The sequence below is a fragment of the Petaurus breviceps genome, unplaced genomic scaffold (genome assembly GCF_028583685.1).
Source record: "Petaurus breviceps papuanus isolate PSGF00001 unplaced genomic scaffold, PetGlider_PUasm1.0 90897, whole genome shotgun sequence".
In the NCBI taxonomy this organism is placed as follows: Eukaryota; Metazoa; Chordata; class Mammalia; order Diprotodontia; family Petauridae; genus Petaurus; species Petaurus breviceps.
The window spans coordinates 4,989,451-5,010,752 of NW_027187374.1; the positions used below are offsets into that span (position 1 = coordinate 4,989,451).

At 37.0% G+C, this 21,302-nt stretch overlaps 1 long non-coding RNA gene across 1 annotated transcript in view; it reads left to right on the top strand.

Moving 5' to 3' along the window:
• The window catches only part of LOC138151323 (uncharacterized), a 47,171-nt gene extending 26,333 nt beyond the window's left edge, over positions 1–20,838 (top strand). Inside the window, exons 5-6 of the long non-coding RNA XR_011165795.1 lie at positions 2,253–2,359; positions 19,786–20,838. This is a non-coding gene — a long non-coding RNA (uncharacterized lncRNA). The remainder of the gene's footprint in view (positions 1–2,252; positions 2,360–19,785) is intronic.
• The last annotated feature ends 464 nt before the right edge of the window (positions 20,839–21,302 follow it).

Sequence of the window (21,302 nt, forward strand, 5' to 3'; positions counted from 1 at the left end):
AGAGAGAGAGAGAGAGAGAGAGAGAGAGAGAGAGGATGGAGGGAAATACACAGTTAATAATCATAACTATGAATGTGAATGGGATGAATTTCATAAAATGGAAACAGATGGCAGAGTGGATTAAAAACCATAATCCTACAATATGTTGTTTACAAGAAACACATTTGAAGCAGAGAGACACACACAGAGTAAAGGTAAAAGGTTGGAGGAGAATCTATTATGCTTTAGCTGAAGTAAAAAAAGCAGGGGCAGCAATCATGATCTCAGACAAAGCAAAAGCAAAAATACAACTAATTAAAAAAAGATAAGGTAGGAAACTGCACCTTGTAGTACCATAGATAATGAAGTAATATCAATACTAAACATATGCACTGAATGGTATAGCATCCACTTTTTTTTTTGCCTGCAGGCAGGGCAATTGGGGTCAAGTGACTTGCCCAAGGTCACATGTCTAGTAAATGTTGAGTGTTTCAGGCCGAATTTGAACTCAGGTCCTCCTGATTCCAGGGCTGGTGCTGTATTCATTGTGCCACCTAGCTGCCCCAAATCTATTTATTTTCATTTTTTATTTTTTTAGGCAAAGAAATTGGGGTTAAGTGACTTGTCCAAGGTCATATAGCTAGTTAAGTGTCAAGTGTCTGAGGCCGGATTTGAACTCAGTTCTTTCTGACTCCAGGGCTGGTGTTCTGTTCACTGAGCCACCTAGTTGCCCCAGCATCCAAATTTCTAAAGAAGTTAAATGAGTTGTGGGAGGAAATAGATAGTAAAACTATATTGGTGAGGGACCTCAATTTTCCTCTCACAGAACTAGATAAATCTAACCATAAAATAAAGAAGTAAAGGAGGTAAATAAAATTTTAGAAAAGTTACATATGATAGACTCTGGAGAAAAGAAGAAGTAAAGAAGGTAAATACAATTTTAGAAAAGTTATATAAGACAGATTGTGGAGAAAATTGAATGGGGATGGAAAGGAATATACCTTTTTCTTAGCAGTATATGGTACACAAAATTTAACCACATATTAGGGCATAAAACCCTCACAAACAAATGCAGAAAGGCAGAAATAATAAATGCACTCTTTTCAGATCATGATACAATACAAACTCCACTAAATAATGGGCAGTGGAAAGATTAATTTAAAATTAATTGGAAACGAAGTAATCTTATCCTAAAAAATAGTTGGGTCAAAGAACAAATTATAGAAACAATCTATAATTTCATTAAAGAGAATGACAGCAATGAGATGACATACCAAAATTTATGGTATGCAGCCAAAGCATAGAGGAAAATTTATATCTCTAATTGTTTACATTATATCTCTAATGAAATAGAAGAACAGATCAATGAATTGGGCATACAATTAAAAAAACTAGAAAAAGAACAAATAAAAAATCCCTGATTAAACACCAAATTAGAAATCCTGAAAATCAAAGGAGAAATCTCCTTCAAACAATGATTATTCACCTTTTTTAGTCATTTTTGACAATTTTTTATGTATGAGGTGAAATTTCAGGTTTGTTTTTAATTTCTCCTATTATTAGAGACTTGGAACATTTTTTTCATATGATTGTTAACTATTGGTAATTTTTCTTTTAAGAACTTTTTGTTTATATCTTTTGACCACTTTTTTATTGGTCACATATTTGTCAGTTTTCTATGTAACTTAGATATTGAGCAGTTTTCAAAGGGATTTTCCCTAGTCAACAATTTCCCTTTTTATCTTAGCTGTATTAATTTTGTTGGTAGGTAAAATTAAAATTATTTGATCTTCTATAATCATCTCTTTCCCTCATTTGGTTCAAAATTCATCACTTTCATAGTTTTAAAAGGTATATGACTTGCTTTTCCATTAAAAAAATCTGATCTTTAATATTCAGAATCCATTTTGAACTTATTATAGCAATGCTTAAAATGTACAGACACACAGGTATAATTATTATATAATTATTCACTTTAGAATTTTCCAATACATATATACCTAGTAAATATTCTATAAAACATAATGGTTGTCATCTTTTATTCTTGAAGAAAATCAAAATGACATCACTATGTTGAAGTCAAGGTATAGTGTATCTGACTGTGACTCATCAGACCAATAGGAGCTTGGAAGGCTCTGCCACAGGTCAGGCAAAATAGTCCGCATGAATATTTGGAGTGGAGATGTCTCTAAATGTGTGCATTTCACATCTCACATCTTTTGAGTTACTGCAATTCTGTTTTGATCAAGAGTACAATTCCTTCTCTGATGCAGGCATGCCATGCTTGGTGGTTCTGTGCCAGTGTCTTCCATGTCTCACAAATGATTCCAAAGGTCTTCAAAGAGACCTTGAGAGTGTCCTTGCTTCTTCTGACCCCCATGTGAGTGCTTGCCTCGCGTGAGTTGTCCATAAAATAGTTTATTAGGCAAATGTACTTTAAAAAATATAAAACATAATAGTATAAGTTTAAAATATGTACATGCACATGTACATCTATGTATTATTTATTACTATAATATTACATTTATCTAAAAATGAAAAATTTATAAAGCATGTCTATAAAGTATTTAAAAGTATTTCTATAATATGTTGGTCTAATTCTCATTTCTTCAAGAATGCTTCTTGGGGTGGCTGGGTGGTGCAGTGAATAGAGCACTGGCCCTGGAGTCAGGAGCACCTGAGTTCAAATCCATCCTGTTATGGGAATGTGAATTTAAGATTTTCCCTGCCCCTAGGCCCTTTAATAGGCTTAAGTGCACCTGGAGCCTGTGGTGGGAGGCTTGGTTTTCAGTAATGCTCTGTGATTGGGCAGTGGGTCAAGAGAGTTGTGAAATTCTCTGAGGAGAAGGCCATATAAACCCTGATGGGAGGCTTTGTTTTAGGGCTCACTTTGAGAAGTGCTGTGTGAATTGACCAGTCTAGACTCTGGGCAGCTGTTGAAAACCCAGATGTTGATGCTTCCATCTCTGGTAACTGTGACTAGGTATGGATGTAATGGTCAGACAGTTGGAGGCCTGTGTGCTTGAAATGTTTCTCTGTCTTTTTGTAACTTCTGCTTGTAACTTCTGTCTGTATACTCTGAAGTTCGGGGTGCTGACTTTTCCCCCTAAACTAGGTAAATGATATGTTTGATTGATTAAAGCAAGATTGTTAACCCATTTTGAGTTGCTTTCCTTTAGAAAAGCAGATCTAAGAACCTGTGTTGGCAGTCACCCTGGGTATGGTGGGGTGCTATGATCTCAGACACTTAACACAAAAAAACTAGCCATGTGACTTTGGGCAAGTCACTTAACCCCAATTGCCCTACCTTCCCCTCTCCAAAAAGCAAAAAAAAAACCCAAACCAACAAACAAACAAACAAAACCAACCAACCAACCAACAAAAAGACTGCTTCCTTCCTCCCTCCCCTCCCCCCCCCATCTCCTGCTCATGTTCTTATTGAATAGGGAATTTTCTCCTAGGTTATGTTTATCAAACTGAGTTACTGAATTAAATTATTTCTGATTTTTACTCATCTATCTGGCTCCATTTATCTACTTTCTTCTTTTTTTTTTTTTAAAGCCAAAACTAAGTGGTTTTGATGATTGTTGTTTATAATATAATTTTATGAAGTCTGGAAGTGGTATTTCCTTTACATTCATACCTTTTAAAAATCATTTCCCTTGGGATGGCTAGGTGGCGCAGTGAATAGAGCAATGGCCCTGGAGTCAGAATGTCTTGAGTTCAAATTCGGCCTCAGACACAACACAAAAACTAGCTGTGTGACCTTGGGCAAGTCACTTAACCCCAATTTCCCTCCCCCCCCAAATCATTTCCCTTAATGTTCTTAATATTTTTTCTTCAAATAAACTTTGTTTTTATTTTGTTTAATCCTATGAAGAACTGCTTTGTAGTTTGATATAGCAATAAATCTATAAAGTAACTTTGGTTGTATTGTCATTTTTTAACTTATTTACATGGTCTAGCTATGAGTAGTAAATATTCCTCCAACTATATTTTTCATTTATTTATTTATTTATTTTATATCTCTATTTATTTGAGAAAAATTTTTAGTTGAATCTATAGAGGCATTGAGTTTGCTTTCATAGATAGACAACCAAATATTTTATGTGTTTTGCAATTCTTCTGAATAGGACTTTGCTTTCTATTATTCCTACCTGGATTTTATTTTTATTATACAGAAATGCTTGTGTTTTTTCCTTTGTGCATGCGCGCGTGCGTGTGTTAGTTTATAATCTTGCTGAAGTTATTGTCTCAGTTTCTTTTTCCTTTCCTTAGGATTTTCTAAACAACATGTCCTCAGTAAATAAGGAGGATTTTTATCTTCTGTATCTTTATGCCATTGTTCTCCCTTGTCTTGTTGTTACTGCTAGCATTTCTAGAATTATACAGCTAAGAAATGGGGAAAGAGGATATACTGCTTTGCCTATGCAGTCAGGGGGTCTAAAGTTAGGACTCCCATACTTAATAGCTATGTGACCCTGGGCAAATCTCCTAACTTTTCTCTGCTTCAGTTTTCTCAACTACAAAATGGGGATCATAACAGCACCTTTCTCACAGGGTTGTTGTGAGGATCAAGTGAGATAATATTTGTAAAGTGTCTGGAGCATAGTAGTTGCTTAATAAATGATTGTTCTTTCCCTCTCCACACCCACCCATATTTATTTGGAAAGTTTTGAGGTCTCTGTCTCCCCTGTATACCTTCATGGAGTCAACAGCGTAAGCCCAAAGGCCCCTGAAACAGAACAACCTGCTTGCTTGGAGATTAGACTAGATCATGAAGATTTTAATCCAGGGCACATGTCATAGCTGGTCATGGTTCTCCTCTTTGTAAAGTTAGAAAGCTTATGTAGGAAGCTTGCCCTGGGCAGTCCCAGATCACCTAAACTGGAAGTACCCTGAATCCTATATTTTCCTACCACTGAGTGGGTCAGAGTAGCCTCCTTTGATTGCCTTTGTAGGTAGAAAAAGCTGAGACAGTCTCTCTCTTTCTGGCCTGTTCTTTACTTGTACATGAGAGGATGAAGATCACAGTTTACTCCCAGCACTATGAACTGAAAGGGGGTGGGGAGTGGGGTTGATACAGCTCCTTTTCTCTTTTACCCCAGCTATGAGAAATCATCTGAGGGAAGTGTTTATTTCCATTTGTCCTCAGTTTTAGGTTCAGTAGGTTGAACCTTGGGGACTTTAGAATCAGGATTCCAGTCGGGATGTTGCATCCAACAAGTTACCCTGGCACGGAATGTTATAACGGTCATTTTGTGAACCTCCCCCATCTCTCCTGTTTTGGGTAAGTTCTCCTAGAAGACCTGCCCGAATTTGCCACCTGGAACCCATAGCCCCCCTTTGTTTAGTTCTCAGAATAGACTTGGGGACATTCCAGTGGGGCAACAAACTGATGACTGGACAACGAACTGATTATGTAATCGAACGGTTAAGTTGTGGCTTTTATCGCTATGTAATCTAACTGTTAAGTTGTGGTTTTTGCCTTTATAAACCCCGAGCACATACTCCTTGGGGCTGCTTGATTTGGGTTTTGTTCACCCCTTGCAGCCATGGGCTTATTAAACTCCACTTAAAACTCTGAAAGGTCTCACTCACTGTCACTTTCAGTTCAACAGGAACCCTGGAGAAACCAGGATGCCTAGGACTGGAGACCAGAGTAGTGAGATTTGTATTTGGAACTGGAAATGTGCTCTCCAGAAACCAAGTTTTCTGCTCATTTCCAGTCTCCCTTCTCCAAATTCCCCTTTTAGACATCTTGAACTGGATGTTCAGCATATATCTTAAACTCAATTCAAAACTGAACTTATCTTTCTCTTTAAATCTTCCCTCCCACCCAACTTTGCCATTCTTATGAAGGGCAACACCATTCTCCTATTCCCTCAGACTCACATCCTAGGTATCATCCTTGACTCCTTACAATCTCTCACCTTCCCTCCCTCCCCACTCCCCCTCCAGCCATATCCAATCTTTTCAAAGCCTATTGAGCTTACCTTTGTAATATCTCTTGAATATTTCTGGTGCAGGTCCTTGTCACCTTACAACTGGGCTATATCAAGAGCTTGCTGGTGGATCTACTTGCCTCAAGTATCTCCCTACTGCACTGCATTCTTTATTCAATTACCAAAGTGATCTTTTTCTAAAGCCCAGGTCTAATCATGTCACTTCCTACCTACCAAACACTCTACTTAATAAATTCTAGCACCTCCCCGTATCCTCTAGGATAAAATAAAAAATCTTCTATTTTGTGTTCAAATTTCTTTATAACAGACTCCACTTCCACCTTTCCGTTCTTTTTAGACCTTAATCCCAAGCACATACTCTTTTATTCCGTGACACTGGCCTCCTTGCCATTCCTTTAATAAGACACTCATCTCTCAGCTCAGGGCATTTTTTTTTTCTTCCTGGCTGTCCCTCCTCATCTCTATCTACTGGTATCCTGTATTCTTTCAAATCCCAATTAAAATTCTATCTTCCACAGGAAACTTTTCCCAATATCTTTTTTAAAAAAATATTTAAAATGTTTATTGAATTGAAAAAACCTACATCTTAAGCCCATAGTCTGTTTTCTCATTTGGACTAATTATATTACATTACATAACCTTATATCAATTATATTACATTGCATTATATTATATTTACATTTTGTTATATATATTATTTTTTCAAATGCTTTGTTAACTTCTGATATACACCATTCATTTCTGCCAGATTTTGAGTTACAAATTTTCTCCCCATTTTTCCCCTACCTTCCGCCCCAAAATAGCAGTCCCACAGGATATCCCCTCCTCCAATCTGCTCTCTCCTATATCTTCTCCCATGCCCCCTTCAACTTTTTTAGTAGGGCATGGTGGATCTCTATGCCCCAGTGCCTGTATATCTTATTTCCCAATTACATGTAAAATATTATTAATAATAGTATATACATATATACACATACATATATATATATTAAACATTGGATTTTAAAACTTTGAATTTCAGATTCATTCCCTTCCTCCCTTGTCACCCATCCTTACTGGGAAGATAAGCAATTCAGTGTAGGTTGTACATGTGTAGCTAATGCAAAATATTACCATAGTAGTTATATTGTAAAAGACTGACTATATTTCCCTCCCTCCTATCCCACCTCCCACTTGTACTATTCTCTACTTTGATCCCATCCCTTTTCAAAAGTGGGTGCTTCCAACTTCCCTCCCCCCTAGCCTGCCCTCCCTTTCATCATCCACCCCCTCATCCCCTTCCCCCCTACTCTCCTGTAGGGTGAGATACCCTATTTAGCATGTATGTCATTCCCCCCTGAGCCAGATTCAATGAGAATAAGGTTGACCCATTCCCTTTTGCCTTCCTATTCTTCCCCGCCATTGTAATAAATGTCTCTTCTATATGAGATAGTTTTCCCCATTCTGTCTCTCCCCATCTCCTCTCATTATATTCCTCTCTCACCTCTTAATTTCACCCTATAAGTATCATCCCTTCCCATTCAATTGGTCCTGTGTCCTCTATCTATGTATACCTGTAAACATATATATACACATTCACATATGTATTCATACATCCATATACCCTCCTATATATATATATTTCTATTCCCTTCAACTATTTTCATACTGAGAAAAGTTTCATAAGTTGCAATTATCATTTTTCCATGTAGGAATGTTAATAGTTCAACTTTGATAAGTTTCTTATGATTTCTTTTCCCTTTTTAGCTTCTTATGCTTCTCTTGCTTCTTGTATCTGAATGTCAAATTTTCTATTCAACTCTGGTTTTTTCAGCAAGAATGCTTGAAAGTCCTCTATTACACTGAATCACCATATTTTCCCCTGAAACATGATACTCAGTTTTTCTGGGTAGGTGATTCTTGGTTTTAATCCTAGCTCCTTTGACCTCTGAAATATCATATCCCAAGCCCTTCAATCCCTCAGTGTAGAAGCTGCCAGATACTGAGTTATCCTGATTGTTTCCACAATATTCAAATTGTTTTTTCCTGGCTGCTTCTAATATTCTCTCCTTAATCTGGGAATTCTGGAACCTGTATATAATATTCCTAGAAGTTTTCTTTTTTTGGATCTTTTCCAGGAGGTGATCAGTGGATTCTTTCAACCTCTATTTTGCCCTCTGATTCTAAAACATCAGGGCAGTTTTCCTTGAGAATTTCTTGGAGGATGATTTCTAGGTTCTTACTTTGATCATGGCTTTCAGCTAGTCCAATAATTTTTAAATTATCTCTCCTGGATCTATTTTCCAAGTCAGTGGTTTTCCCATAAGATATTTCACATTGCCTTCTATTCTTTCATTTGTTTGGATCTGTTTAACAACATCTTCATTTCTCGCAAAGTCTCTAACTTCCATTTGCTCCAATCTAATTCTGAAGGAATGATTCTCCTCAGTGAGCTTTTGAGATTCTTTTTCCATCTGGCATATTCAGCTTTTTAAGGCATTCTTCTCCTCATTGCCTTTTTGAGACTCTTTTGCCATTTGAGTTAGTCTGTTTTTTAAGGTGTAATTTTCCTCAGTCAGGCTGTTGACTCTCATTTTGTAATTTTCTTGCATCATTCTCATTTCTCTGCCCAAGTTTTCCTCCAGTTCTCTTATCTCCTTCTTAAGGTCCTCTATGGCCTGTAACCAGCTTGTATTTTTCTTGGAAGCTTTTGGTGCAGGAGTTCTAACTTCACTGTCTTCCTTCTATTCCAGGTTTTGAGCCTTTTTGTCCCTAAAATAGGCGTCTAATGTTGGATTCTTCTGTTTGCTTTTCTTCCTTTGCCTGGTCATGCCCCACTCAGTCACTTGACCCCTGGGCTTTTAGCCACAGTAGGACTCTGCCCCCAGACAGGGGAGCTTCATTCCAAACACTGGGGTTTTCTCAGCTGCTGGAGGTATTAGTTGGGTGCTCTCTCTGAAGCCTCCACATACTCTGGCAAGCTAGACACACACCCCAGGACCTCCACCCTAGACCACAATCCAGATCCAAGCAGATTAAAGCAAGAGCGATTACCCCTCAGACTGGTCACTTCATCTCCCTTCAGTCTGCAGGCCAGGAGCTGAAGCTTCCATGTGGCAGCAGCTGCACCATAGCCTTCAATGGCTTCTTGCCCCAGGGGAAGAGGCCAATGCACTCCCAACTACTGGATCCCAAAATCCACACTGCACTGACCTCTCAATCTGTCCTTAGCATCCATGTGTTGATAATTCTGGACTGCCACAGCTGCTGGTGCTCTGAATTCCCTCCAGCCAGTGGTTCATCAGGCCCACCCTGGGGCTAAAACCTCAGTCTCTGCAGGGCTGGGGTCAGCTCCTAGAGCACTATGGTGGCCAATTCCTGCTTGCCAGGTTGTCCTCAGTGGGAGGTTAGATTCTCTGTGTCATTTTGTGGTTTCTGTAGCTCCAAAGTTTGTTCAGAGTACCTTTTTACATGAATTGGAGGTGGTGGGAGCCAGAACTGTGTGGAGGTCCTATTTCTACTTCTCATCTTGACTCCATTCTCCCCCACCAATATCTTTTAATTCTAGTGCTTTCTCTCTTTTAGTTATTTTCCATTTTCCTGTATATATGAGCTTCTTTGTGCACATTTTTGTGTTTGCTATCTCTCCCATTAGATTCTGATCTGTTGGAAGGTATGTACTTTCTTTTGCCTCTTTTTGCCCCAGCACTTAGCACAGTACCTGGGACATAGTAGGAGCTTAATTTTTATTGACATCTTTATTTGTTGTTATACTTTTTGAAGTAAATACTCTTTTTAAAAGCTAATGAGATATTAGTGGTGAAATGGAACTGAGGTGTGGGGACCCTCCCTTATAATTGAGAGAATACCTTAAGTGTGGACTGAAGTAATTTGTAGAGAACTTAGATACATCCCAAACTCGTTAACAGTAGGAGAGAACCCTGAGGAGGCATGAAATGCAACATACTTGGCTTTCATACAGTGGGGGCCAGAGTAGTTATACCAAAAATCCAGATTTTTAAGAAAATTCACAAGGTTCAGGGACCCTAGGCAATTCTTTTTAATCCCCCGTACAGAAAAGAGATTTCCCAATCAGTTGAATCTGGTGTAGTAAATTACTTGCAGGTTTCTTCCACCTTTTCATACTCTCTATAGAAAAGATATTAACTTAGATCACAGTAAAATTATCTTACTTCTACCATATCATTGTTAAAAACACAAAAAATTAGTAAGCACATTTTAAATTAACATTAGAAGTACCTTCTGCCCTTGTGACCCCTCCCTCTGATTAGCTGGTTCTTACCAGAATCTATACTCTAAGGAGGATGCTCAGGTCTCCTACATCTTCATTTCTTTCTAGGCTGTTCTGCTGACTAAACTCTCTGACTTTCTCTATAATGTCCTTGCACCAAGTACATTTATTCTCCACTTATATGTTGTCTTCCCTTATTAGAATATAAGCTTCTTGAAGGCAGGGACTATTTAAAAAAATACTTAGATTCTCAAGACTTTGCACAGTGCCTATTATAAGCACTTAATAAATGCTTGTTGATTGCCCTCCCCATCTTTATTTTTTCAGAGAGTTTGTTGCTTGGACAAGATTTTATACCTCTTGTGCCAAGCTGTTAATCATTTTCCAATTCTTGCTTCTTACTTCTTTTCTAATTTTTTATCTCTAATATTCTGATTTCATTGACAAAAATATTAATTGTTTTTTCACGTTCTTCCTTAATCTCTCCCAGGAATTCTAGTTGAGTTTTTGTCCAACCTGTGTTTTCTTTGAGGCTTTGCTTAGATTTTTTTGGAGTCATTCTCTTCTAATGGTTTTGTGTCTTGAGTGACCCTGTCACCACAATAGCATCTTATGGTGGGATTCTTTTTTTTTTTCTGTTTGCTCATTTTTCCAGCTTACTTTTTGATTCTGAGCTTGTTGTTAGGGTGGAGCTTTGTGTTCTTTTGTAGGGAAGGTTTGAACTGGTCTTGTTGCTTTTTTTTTTTGTCCTGTTGAACATTGTGCTCTTCCAGGATCCCTGGCTGGGGAGCTGTAAATTTTCAGTGCAACCAAAATTGTTTGATCCAAGGCAAAATATTATTGCCTCACCCTTTTTCTGAGCTCTGTCCTGAGTTATGTTTGGTTGAAACAACAGTAGACTGCTGCTGCACTTAGTCTCTGTCAGACAGTTGGGAAACTCTCCTGGTTCAGAGTCACAGAACTACAGTCTTCCCTTTGGCCTGAGATTCTACCCTGGTTATTCCTTTGCAGGTTTCAGATGAGGTTGACAGCAGGAACTGATATCTTGTTCTACTCCTGGGATCTAACCATATTGTAGCTGCTTACTTCTAAACTTGCTCCTCTCTAGGCATATAGCCTAAGAACTGAGACCACTTTGGGAGGACAGGGAAGGAAGAGATTCAGGTTCATTATTCCTTCCTTGATCTGTGACCCAGAATGAGGTAGCAGGCAAAAAGCTGCCATTTTGAAGCTTCTCTATCATTATGGATCTCAGACCCCCATCTTGCCCTGGTTCACAGACTCTCCTTGGGCACTGGTGCTGCCATGGCTGCCTCCTCTGACCTGGACCCTGTTCTCAGTGTCTGTAGACCTCTTTCTGTCTCCTTATGCAAACCTGGACTGGAAAAATGACTCCTACTTCTCTACCATGTTGGTTTTGCCTCCTAAGGCGGAATTATTTAACATGATACAAGGGAGTAAAATGACAATTAATAGGAAGAAGTAAAGAAAAGGAAAAATTTTTAAAAAAAGCAATTGGGGTTAAATAACTTGCTCAAGGTTACATAGCCAGTTATTTCTGGGTGTGGTGCTAAGTATCTGAGCCTGGATTCCATCCCCAGGTCATCCCAACACTGGGGCCGGTGCTGTTACTCACTGAGCCATCTGGCTGCCCCAAAAGAAATATTTGTTACTAAGTATCACATAAAAGGAGGTTTCCTGACAATGAAAATATTAACTGCAAAAGAGCCTCCCAAAGTCTATTTGAATTGTTAGTTCTGAAATAAATCAAACTCATAAGCGGAGGAAAAAGTGTCTTTAATTTGAGATAAAGAGTGTTGAGAGTTTAGGTCACTCATATATCTAAGTTATGTGGATATGCACCAAGAAAACCTACAGAAAGGTTTTTTTTTAATACTTGCAGGAGGAAAGTGGGGAAGACTGAGGCATATGAGAAGTGAGGCCACACCTGCCCCTTGCCAATTCAAGCAAGAAAACCCACTTCATTCTGGTTGTTTTATCCTTTGTGATCTAACTCACCATAAATCTTTTTTTTTTTAAAGCAATTGGGGTTAAGTAACTTGCTCAAGGTTACATGGCCAGTTATTTCTGGGTGTGGTGCTAAGTATCCGAGCCTGGATTCGATCCTCAGGTCATCCTGGCACTGGGGCTAGTGCTCTTACTTTCTGTGCTAACTGGCCGCCTCTCCTCACCATAAATCTTAATCAAAGAGGAAAGGACATTTGGAATCATTTTGGTAACTGTGGCTAGCTTAAGATAGCTCTGGCTACTGGATAAAACAGTTAAAGACCCCTAGGGTAGGACTCAGCCCAATCTAGTTAAGAATAACATACCTCAGGAGCAGGAATGCAAGGACATTCCTAGGATTGTTTAGAGGGAGGAGCTTCTCTTACTGTCAGGAAGGCATTTTGACAGAGAAGGGAATATTATATTTGATGTTAACAACATTAAAGTTAATTTTACTCTCAGAATATACAAAATGATTCTTAAGATTAATTTTTCTTTTTGAAGGGGTTAAGATTAGTTTTGCAATGGTGATTGTATGGACCCTGACTAACCTATTAGGTGGTTCGGTTGATAAGCTGGAGCAGTTTCCCATGCTCCTGATAAAAAAAAATACCATACGGTGCTATTTATCATTTCTCCTTCAACATGAGTCTTTAATTCATCTAGACTTTTTCAGAAGTCCTGATCCTGTTGCTATCTCTGTGACCTTGAACGGTTTCTTCACTTTGGGCCTCTCTTTCCTCATCTATAAAATGAAAGAATGTTTTAGATGATTCTAAGAGCCCAGGTAATTTTAAATTCCTATGACCCCATAATAATACCTATGTCTTGGGAATGTCAATTTACTAAGCTGAATGAACAATATGAGGTTTCTTCCTACTTCATTAGACATATCTAACTCCTTTTTTGAGGACAGAAAAAGCCCTGGATTTTCACATATCTGGATAGTGCTTGGGCCTGATGAATTTGATAAGGTTATATTGCACATAATGTTATATAGTCACAGTGTTGATCCTTCTTACAGCTGTATTTGTCAGGTATTCCCTCTTTCAAGTGCCTTTAAGATACTGTACAGTTGTTTCTACAATGATATTAATTTTCTTCCTTTATTCTTTCTTTCCTTCCTTCTCTACCTCCCTCCTCTCTTCTTCCTTCCCTAGTCTCTTCCTTTCCTTATGTATATGTATGTAAGTTTTATTTATTCATTTTATTTATTTATTTATTCATTTATTTTTGGTAAAAGGTTTTTTTTTATTACAACACAAAAACCTTACTTGAGTCTAAAAGAATAAGATTCAGTTTTTATCATGTTCCCAATCCCACAAACATGGAAAGAAAATACTCCTTCTTTTCTGGCCCTCCATTATTGTCCTAGGAAGCAATTCATAATAATATGCTTTCAAAGACTATTGCCAGAATGGAGGAGATACTGTTTTGTAGTCATGTATGAGGATAAAATTAATTATTTGTCACATCAGCTATAACTTTAGCACCTTGGTTTAAGGTAAAAAAGAGGAAAAGAATTCTAGGGTGATTCAGTTAAACAGAACAAAACTGTACTCACATTAATCTACCATTATATTTTTGATGTTTTATTAATATAGTCATGGGAAAATTTAATTATATTGTCAAATCAATTTATGTTTTTGCAGTAAAACTGGAGCAAGGAAAAACAATAGCATCACCAATGCTAAATAGGTCAAAAAGAAAAATAAAACAAAATAGTTTATAAGGAAGAAATACAATACTATATAAAATAGAAAAAAATATAGGTTAGTGGTTACATCTCTGAAAGATGTCACAAAGGTCTGCATCTATTATGAAGAATAAAATATTTTGAATTTCTAACTTTTCTGTCTAAGGGTGATGGTACAGAGATTCTATCAAAGACTGCTAATCAAAAGGGTTAACTTGAAAATTTGAACCAAAAAAGCAGATGAAGTGGAACATGGCTTAGTTTAATGTAGTCGAATAATAATATCTTAATTCTCTAGACAATTTTCTAAAATAATAAATTGAAGAGAAAATGTTTATCAACATTAGAAGAGAGAGTTTCCACCCCAGGGAGTTCCATAGAAGAGCAAAATCACAGTTTCAGTTCATATTACTATTTACATAGTGCTACTTAAACTTTCAAAGTGCTTTCACATCTATTTTCTCATTTGAGAAACTTGAAATTAATGTTTGAAAAAAGAAAAATAAGAAAGATGTATAATACAAAAATAGTTACTGCTGCTTTCATGTATATAGCCAGGTACCAATTAGTGTGAATAATAAATCCCACGAAATGGTTTCATATATTCAAATTTGAACTATTGGATATAAAATATGGTAATTAAATACAGACCAACAGAAATATGGTGTACAAATTCAAATAATACAAACCCTCCAGAGGATTCACTAGCTATACACTGCATAAAATTACCATCATAAAGGCTACTGGAAGGAGGAGGGAAATCCTGTATATGATTTTAAAGAGAACAGTGTCACAAAAACCTAGGAAGGACAGGGTATCAAGGATAAGAATGTGATCAACAATATTAATAAGGTTTAGGAGAAAACGTGATTAGATTTGTCAATTATCATTTTTTATATCTAATTATCTCTGTTAATTGTCCTGTAATCAATCAAATGGTTTGGGAGATTCAATTGATCAGGAGATTTTTGATAACTACCTTCTCACTACTACAATAGCAAAAATATTACAGTGATATTTTAAAACTGCCCCCCCCCCCCACACACACTATAATCAAATTAGATTAAAACTGAAAAACAAGCTGACTCAGTGTTAGGAAAATAATGAGTATAATCATTTTCAAAATAAAACTAACTGAAATCACAGGATTACACAAATAGATGCTAAAAAAAGAGGCTTGTATAAAGTCTGAGAGTGACATAAATACTGGAAAGCACATACTATTTCAAATAAAAAAGTATATGTTAAAAAATAAAGCCTAGCATTATTTACAGTATGGAAATGCTAGAATTTTTCCTCACAAATATGTGAGCAAACCAAGGATGCCCCATCTTTTCTCTATTAATAATAATAATAGCTTACATTTCTATTGTTCTTACTATATGTCATGTACTGCCTAAGTGCTTTACAATTACTATCTCTTATTTGATTCTTGCAACAATTTTGGGAGGTAGGGGCTTCTAAATATTATCCCCATTTTATAGTTGAGGAAACTGAGGCAGAGAGCTCTTAGACATTTCAAATTGGGTATATTATAAGCATCTCAAAATTAACATACAAAACACCTCATTATTTCCTGCCTCAACAAAACCCCATCCCATGTTTCAAACTCACCTATGACTGTCAAAGTCATTGCCATGCTCTCAATTATCCAGGCTCCCAACTTCATTGTCATCCCTGACTTCTCACTTTCACTGTTATCTAATCTATCTACACAATTAATCCATTTCTAAATCCTGTTATTTCTACCTTCACAACATTGCTCTACTAAGTCCTGTCCTCTCCTCTTCTATAACCACAAGCCTAGTTTGGGCCTTCATAGCCTTTTGCCTGGACTACTGCAATGGCTTTGTAGTTTCTGATGCCTCAAGTCTCTATCCACTAGAATATTTAGCTACCAAGGTGATTTTTTTCTAAAACAAGGCCTGAAAACATCACTTCTGTTGCTCACTGAGTTCCAATGGCTTTCTTATTGCCTACAGATTCATAACTCTCATAAGACAATCCTCTGGACTCATAACCTGGCAAGCTGCTATCATGAAATTGACATACAGTGCTGATGAACTTCTCTGGGCAACCAAATTTTGACATCATTTTCCATAAGCCCTCACAACTAACAGTATCAAAGGCCTTGGTCAGATCTACAAACATTGTGTACAGACCTCCGTTCTGCTCCTGGCATTTCTCTTGGCATTGTCAGGCAGCAAACACCATATCAACTGTTCCTTGACCCTTTCTGAAGCCACACTGGCTCTCAGGTAGAAGATCATCTTTCAGGTGAAGGATCAATCTATTAAGGAGGACTCTGGCAAGAATCTTGCAATCATTGACACCCCCCCCCCCAACACACACTGTGATTGTCTTAGAACATGTATTTCCTTTACCTTTATAGAGATGGACAATGGAGGCATCCTTGAACTCCTGGTGGATAACTTCTTTTTGTCATATAACCTGGAAAATTTCAGTCCTTTTTTGTGTGAGCAGTGGATCCTTGTAAATCTCAGCTGGAAGAGAATCAGCACCAGGTGCTTTGCCATATGAAATGAGCCTAATGTTATTTAAAACCTCTTCTTCAGTTGGAGCTTCAGCTAGGGAGGGATTGACTTCACCCTGAGGTAAACAGTCAATGACCTAAGCATTGATTGATTAATGGTCTGTTGAGAACACTATGGAAGTGTTCACCCTATCTCTCTTGGATCATATTCTGATTACTAATCAATGTGACTCCATCAGCATTGAGTAGTGGATTGTGACTATCAGCATAAAACTGAATTTCATCTTCTTACTGAGCCAAGAATCCTGCATCTCTCTAAGCTTTGCTTGTACTTTACTTTTCATGGAATTAAATGCTTTCTTCTTAGGGATGAATGAACTATCCTGCTGGTAAACCCTGGGGAATTCTCATTTTTCTTTCAGCGGCTTCTGAATTTCCCCATAATTTTCATAAAACTAGTCTTGGTGTTTGCTAGTGTTCTGACCCAAATGAGCAAATGCAGTGCTATACACCAAATCTCTGAAAGCAGCCTCTCACTCCTTTTCTTCTCCACCATTGTCAACTCTGTGTTGGTACAACTTTCCTTCCAACTTAGCAACAAGCTGTTCCCACTCAGAGAAAAGCTCTAACTTGTTGACATTAATTCTTCTGGTAGTAATTTTGCCTTGGGGACACCACTTTTGATGTATGTGAATATTTAGCTTGGAAAGGATAAGTCTATGATCAGTCCAGCACTGTGCACCACACATTGCCTTTGTCACTCTCACAACCTGTCTCTTCTTACAATTACACAGTCTATTAAATGCCAATGTTTGCTGCTAGGTTTCGTTGTGAAGTTCTTGCTAAGTTTTATTGTGTTTAGGTAAGTGAAAGACAGTGTTGGTGATGAGAAGGCCATGAGATGCACAGGTCTTCAGTAGTAAGTGACCATTGCTGCTGCTGTTTCCAACTCCATTTCTCCTTAAGACTCCCTGCCAAGTCTGGTAGCCTCAGCCTACTCTAGCATTAAAGTCACCCAGAATTATAAACTTGTCCTCTTTTGTCACATTGATGATAAGGGTCTCTAGGTCTTTATAAAATTGTTCTTTGATCTCATCAGGGTTCGTCATGGTGGGAGCATAGGCACTAATGATGGTATTGTAAAGTTTTCCTGCAAGTGGAAACCATTGTTGTGAGCCTATCGTTCACTCCTTTTTGGCAGGCGTACAAATTTGTTGACTAGATTAGTTTTGATTGCAAAATCTATGCCAACTTCACAGCACTCCCCTTCACTGTCGCATAGTAAGCACTTACTAAATTCAGTCCACTAAATATTTATTAAATGCCTATGTGCCAGCCATTGTGTTAAGCACTGGGGAAATAAATATAGTCCCTGACTTCAAAGAACTTATAATTTAATGGGGAAGATAATATACAAAAGAAACCTGAAAAGGGGAGGTGATACCAGGGAGTACCTGTCTTGGGGCATGCTGTTTATGGAGTCCAAACCAAGCAGAGATATTGATGGAAAGTGGAGAGTTATAATAGATGCCTGTTGACTGACTGACTGATCAGAAAGGTACTTTGGAGCCAGACTGGAAATTCTTGAATGGCAGACTAAGGCATTTGCATTTTATCCTTTTAACAATATATATTTGCTGAAGTTTTTTGAGCAGAGGAGTGACACCATGAGACCTGTGCCTTAGGATGAATGTGCTATTATTGAGCATTCAAGAATTTACAAGTTCTGTCTACACATATTCTCACCAGTCACTATAATATTCTTTTAGGTGTTATCTTGCCAGAATTCTAATTCCTTTAGAACACATGGAAATACTGCATATGCAAAAAAGTACAGTAACTAGCCCAGGGTCATATATTGAGTCAATAATAGGGCTAAGAATATAACTAGAAAATTCGGTAACTGAAGAATGTTAAATTTTTCTTGTGCAAATATAGTCGCATAGGACGGTTGATTTTCCATATCTTATTCTGTTGCAATAAACATGTGTGATGAAGAAAAACTGAGCATGATAAATTTGTTAGCAAGGCTAGCAATTGCTAATAAATGAGATCCAAGGGGTGGCTAGGTGGCACAGTGAATAGAGCACCAGTCCTGGAGTCAGGAGGGCCTGAGTTCAAATGTGGCCTCAGACACTTAACACAAAACTAGCTGTGTGACCTTAGGCATGTCACTTAACCCCAACTGCCCTCCAAAAAGGAAAACAAACAAACAAACAAAAATAAATAAATGAGACCCAAGTTTCCTTGGTAGCCAAGGATGCATCTGACAGAGCAGCCTTTTATACAGCTGATTACATAAGGTACAAAATGTAGTCCAGTGATGCAGACTAAACTGAGACTGTGATTGGTTTAATACAAAGGTGAAGGTTAAAGTGGTTAAATTTAGCCTGACTCAGAGAGGGGATTTCCAAGCATTCCCATGGGAATGGGAAAAACACAGCGTTGACCAATAACCTCTGGAAAGCACCATGGTGGGCAAACATACTAGGATCAGTTTGACTTGCATCCCCCCTTAGTCAGCAAAAGCTGACAGAATTTTTATCTTTGTGGTCAGACCATAGCCCATAGTAATAGAGAAGTCAAACTCTTATAAACTCTACCACTAAGGCCTCTACAATCAAATCCAAATCTCAGCCATAAGTATTGATACACTAATTAGATACGATTCTCAATCAATAATAAATAAGTAATACAAGATAAAATGGGGTATTGATTTTTAATTTCATAGTGCCTAAAGTACACAAGATTAAAAAAAAAACACCCCTCACTTAGCATTTTTTCCCTGCAAGTTAAATTTTACTTATTAGACTTGTTAAAACATCTTGACCAATTAAGGCTTTTTGACATGCATACACAAACAAACCAATTAAGTGAAGTGCTACTGAAAAAAAAGTCAAACTTTAAGAGAACAGTGTTATTTACATCCTAGTAACTTAACATCTGCTATTAGATATAGTATAATAGTGGATGCAAATTAATTTTAAAGTAGTTGCTCAGAACCCTTATGTAGTATTATGATTAATTTTCTCTCTTATTGCATTATTAGAGTATCACAAATAATAATTTAACCACTTTACCCAGAATGGATATCTCTGTCAAAGTAATATAACTGACAAAGGGACATAACACTAAAAGCCAAATATACTTAGATATTTGATATTTAGACATTGGAGGAATGGCAAATTACATTTGCTCTCAACATACCAGTGGAGACTTTGTTGTGATTTCTTTGGGGTCACCTACTGCAGTGCCTTTCAGTGTGGTAGATGGTGATTAATAAATGTTTGTTGAATTGAATTGGAAAAGAATAGATTGAAAATGAGATCACCTTTATTAATATCTTTGAAAATTAAAGCATTATTAATACAATAATGATGATGATTTCATGAGGCATTCTATCTATTTTTAGGATATGCAGAAAAGGAATTCTGAAGTTGGCATGGAAGACTTGGAAGACATTAAATTCAGTAACACAAATAAATAGTAGTGATTGCTAATGACCTCAAAATGCTACAAGGAAGTGTATACAAATAACAACAGGTAGTCATGCAAACACCAGAATAAAATATTTATTTAATTTTTTTTGGGGGGGCAATTGGGATTAAATGACTTGCCTAAGGTCTCATGGCTAGTAAGTGTTAAAGTGTCTGAGGCCAGATTTGATCTCAGGTCCTCCTGACCCCAGGGCCAGTGCTCTATTCACTGCCAACTAGCCATCCCTAGAATAAAATATTTAAAACACTAGAAAGTTTGTGGAATTTCTAGGATAAATGTGATTAGCTTAGAAACAAAATACCTTTACAGTGGTCATTATGCAAAAATAGCAGTTACAACAGAACATTTATCTTATAAGAAGATAATTGATGTTGAAGACAGAGTGAAAGGTCCCATCACTCACTCACACACACACACACACACAAACACTTTTTAAAATAACAAAGAAGTAAAAGGAAAATTGGTATTTGTCAATTGGGAAATGACTGACAAGCTATATGAATGTTATGGGATATTATTGCTTTTTTTTTTTTTGGAGGGGGGAGGGCAGCGCAATTGGGAATTGGGTTTAAGTGACTTGCCCAAGGTTTCATGGCTAGTAAGTGTTAAATGTCTGAGACTGGATGGAACTCAGGTCCTCCTGATGCCAGGGCCAGTGCTCTATTTACTGCACTACCTAGCTACCCCAACTATGGGATATTATTGTTCCATAAAAATAACTATGAATTCAGGAAAAAAATTGGGAAGACTAACATGAACTGATGTTAGAATAAAATAATCAGAATGAAAAGAACAATTTGCGTGAAGACCACAATAATGTAAAGGAAAAAAAAAATACTGAAAAGCTTCAGATTCCTGTCATGGTCAGAGGAATTGATGAAACAATGCTTCCAGTCAATAAACAAAGAGAAAATGGATAATTGGCGCCAAATAGAATATATGTATGTATGTTAATTATTATCATTATATATTATATTATAATTATTATATGTAATTAATTATATAATATATACATATTAATTAATATACATATATTAAACTTGGAATGAATGTGAATTTGTTTTGCTTCATTATACTTGTTTGTTACAGGGGATGACTATTTTCAGGGAAATGTAACCAATTAGTGATGAAATAAAACAATCAAATAATAATACCCAAGACTTGCTTCTTTTGGAGTTTAAGCTATTTGCAAAGTTTAGTTTTATAATTTCACAATAAATATACTAAAAATTTTCAAAGAGCTGTCTGTGATAATAAGTTTTTATCTGCATTGATATATTTACTCCGTTTGCAAAGAAAATAATTCCAGAGGGGAAAGCTAGGTGTTGACAAATTTCTCTTGAAGATTTTTTCTTTTGCCTTATTTTTCATCTAGACCTGTGATTTTATCACTGTGAAAACTACCTCCATTGGTGTTAATATATACTTTTT